At 44.4% G+C, this 3,872-nt stretch overlaps 1 non-coding gene across 1 annotated transcript; it reads right to left on the bottom strand.

Annotated features, from left to right (window-relative positions):
• Positions 1-3,429: 3,429 nt before the first annotated feature.
• Pmar_PMAR021303 lies at positions 3,430-3,502 on the bottom strand. The gene has a single exon. It is a non-coding gene; the product is annotated as a tRNA-OTHER (tRNA).
• Positions 3,503-3,872: the final 370 nt, after the last annotated feature.

The raw sequence follows: 3,872 nt of genomic DNA, 5'->3' as shown, positions 1-3,872 counted from the left end.
TAAGGTGATAATGTATGGGATAATATCCCAGGCATATGCTACATTAACACACTCAGTAACATGGTGTGATACATCTTTGGAAGCACATCTTCGTTAAAGAATCTCCATAGGTTTGGGTTGTAACATTGCCGTAATGAATCACACACTTATGCAGTAACATTAAACCTCATATTGCGGTTTTCGTCCGAACCGGATGGCTCGCGGAAACCGTGAGACGGGCGGCCCGGCCGGGGCGGGTCTTCCCTTCGGGTCCCATAAACTTGGGTTTTGGTTTTCATATTCATTCCATACGTCACGGTATAGTCGAGGGCAGAAAAAGTTTCTTTATTCCATCCCAATCCCAGTACTGCGGGGAGTAAGTACCGGAAAGGGCATAGAGTCTGTGCAACAGACATGCACTGTTGACACATTCAATGAGTTTCACTCAGAATCTGCGTCCTTGAGTGTCCCGGACACTCAGTGTCCTTCTCTGACCCGCCGTACCAGACCTGCGCGACCAGCACTCATGGTGAAGGAGCATGTTCAAGTACCGAGGCGTCTCGATTCCTCACTTCGAGTGCTCGGTTACCGAGATTCGAGTCACAGAAATCCAGGGTGGCTGAAGGCTGAGGAAGAATCATTCTTCCCTTCCCCAATAATTCCCGTTTTAGTTCCCGGGAATAATGACTGGTCAAAAAGGGAAATAATTATTCAATAATAGACCTTATTTGGGGGAATTATTGTACAAAATCGTATTCTTCTCCAACATCACCCCAAAAGAAAGTCCGAAAACATACATAGGCGTCTTAGGAAACCTTCTCGGCCGTAAGGCCGAAAAAAATACGAGCTCTCTCGCATCCTGCCACTTTTTTTGATATCGGACGTCACTGACGTTACGTCAGGGCGAGCGCGTGCGAGATGTTCGCAATTCGCAAGTTGCACAACGGGCCAGTAGCTGGCCGCCAGTGACGTTCCGTTCATACCCCACTGGTCCCAGTACCTCATCGTGTTGTGGAGGTTACTGGATGGTGAATTCTAACAAGATCGAAACTGGGATCAAGCTGCCACCACTTACATGCTACCCCACCCAGGAAAAATTTCTCACCTCGGGTTCGTCACTGTCGTTACGACAGTGTCGTACTCTACATTCTGCATTACATTTCTGGATTTCTCTGAGAGCGCCGTTATGCTGGATGGCTTCGTCCGCACTGGGAGAAGCTTTCTTAGTGCATTCACACACTAGGTCCCGAGACAGCTGATAGTATCAGCCAGGCTGGTTGTATGCCGTAGTAATTTTTGGCAGTATTTGCTAGTGGCATTGTTGTGAGAGGGCGATTGGCCTATGGCTCACAATAAGGTTTGAATCAGCTTGAATTGAACTGAATTGCGTTTTTGGGAACAGAAGTCTCAGTTGTTGTGTTGTGTGTGTACTTTCGGTTCACCCGGTTCTCTTATGAAGACACACCGCCAGTTCCTCACTGGCTCTCCGTCATCGTCGTAGCCTACGACTCGTATGCAGGGTACTCCAATATGTGCTGGTTTGGGTCTAGGTTCTCAGGATTGCACCTTCGAGACATGATGAGAGTCACAATAGCTGAGGCCGATCGAACAAAGATGATCAAATCATCCTGAGGTGATCAGGAACGAAGCCGGCATAAGAAAGTTCTACGCATGAGCATTGCCATGAGCGCGCGCAAGAATCTTGCGGCAAGATCGATCGACGTCGTCTTTCATACACGACAAGTGAGTCAGGCCCATATTCGTGGTCTTTTGGAGTCCACTAGTTGCAACAACAACCTCAGAATCCATCAAGAAACTACAGGTTCATCGTTGTTCGGTGTTTATTTTACATAATTCCCGAAAATGCAGGTATTATTCCCCAAAGTAATTCCTTAATTCCCTTCCCCGGGAATATTCCCGGGAATAATAGGTATAATTCCCCACTTTCAGCCACCCTGCAGAAATCCCAGAGAGTCGGAAGCGTCGATCTCTTGAGGCCTCTTCCCGAGATTCTCGGCTCGAGAGCTTAGATGGTACGGGATTTTACCATCTAAGGCCACCAAGCGTTTCTCAGATGGAGCCTCCGCTGCGATGCGGTTTACTTGATCAACTCCTCCGCAATAGTTATCTACATCTGTGTGGGGTGGTGATGCGTGGTCTCCCCAGTGACTGGGTCCGAGACCACTAACAAAGGCATATATCCCAGACATCACCTGGTGTGAGACCTCTTGTTTTTTTGGCTTTTTGTACCCATTTATGGTCGTTTCGGAAAATTTTTCTTTATTTTTTCCTTATTTTTCCTATCTTTCCTGCCCCAAAGAATTTTCTAAATTTCCTTCATCTTTCCGAAGGAAATGGAGAGAAATAATTGGAAGGAAACAATTCGTGCCACCCTACTTTCAGCGCTTCCGATTGTCATCTGCAATCCAGGCATGCCTTTGTGGATAGAAACCATCCAACTATACTGACAATGACAATAGTGTTTGCTCATGGCTCAATAGTGGTCCACATTTACGACTCGGATGCTGGCAATAGACTTTCCCAATGTGGTTATCTCATGATGGTTCTTCTTACACTGATGACACTCCGGAAGACGCTCGGCGGGACAGTCCCCTGCTGCGCACGGTGTCTTCAGTACTCATGCGTATCAATCTGACTCCGACAAGCATGCTCAAGGATACCTCACGCGATGCTACGGTCGAGGCAGAATACCTCGAGGCGTAATCTTTTCTTTTTTCCGGCTCTCCAGTACTCGAGACCACTGAATATAATCCAATCATTGTAATACAGTAGTTGTATGATAATATGCGTTCTCTCGAACACTAACTTCGAGTTCGAACTTCGAACTTAGAATGTCTTTGAATAGTAGGAGCATTTTGAAAACTTCTCGAACGCAGAACTCGAAACTTTCAAGTTTTCATATCGTATTTCATATCCTAGTAATATTAATATAACACTAACTTTAAGTGCCATCCTAGTAATATTAATATAACACTTACTTTAAGTGCCATCCTAGTAATATTAATATAACCCTAACTTTAAGTGCCATCCTAGTAATATTAATATAACACTACCTTTAAGTGCCATCCTAGTAATATTAATATAACACTAACTTTAAGTGCCATCCTAGTAATATTAATATAACACTAACTTTAAGTGCCATCCTAGTAATATTAATATAACACTAACTTTAAGTGCCATCCTAGTAATATTAATATAACACTAACTTTAAGTGCCATCCTAGTAATATCAATATAACACTAACTTTAAGTGCCATCCTAGTAATATTAATATAACACTAACTTTAAGTGCCATCCTAGTAATATTAATATAACACTAACTTTAAGCATTAGTATACTTTAACGTCAACACCCTACACATGAAACTCCGAGATCGCAGAATCTTCCAAATACTATACCGCCGAAAAAGGAGACGCGGTGGGGAATAAAACGATCTCGATGGGACTCGAACCCACAGTCTTTGGTTACGAATACCAACGCCTTATCCATTAGGCCACGATAGCATTACCAACATAAAGAATCGTTCCGAACAAGACAATATTGGACCGCGGACAAGAGCAATACGGTTAAGGATTTTGAGATATTGCTGAGTGGGAGAAGGTAAATGAACAAGATAAGATTGCCTCCGAGGAGAACCTGGTCTTTTTGGCAGCCCCCCAGAAAATGTAAACGAAGCAATGAGATGCTCATGAGCGATCTACCACATGACACGAAAGTTTGGTGTAATGTGAAGCCTCGCTTTTTTCGTGACGAAACTAGCGAGCCTTCGGACACCTGCCAGAATATGCTTCAGTAGGAGTCCCATTCACGGACAGTGTGAAGGCATTTATGGTGTCGGTGTAGGGGATCCTACCCCATTCGGTCACATTGAAG

The sequence above is a fragment of the Perkinsus marinus genome (assembly GCF_000006405.1).
Source record: "Perkinsus marinus ATCC 50983 genomic scaffold scf_1104296945830, whole genome shotgun sequence".
NCBI lineage: Eukaryota > Perkinsozoa > Perkinsida > Perkinsidae > Perkinsus > Perkinsus marinus.
Note: the sequence above shows the minus strand (reverse complement) of the source record. Positions and strands in the feature narration are given on the sequence as shown.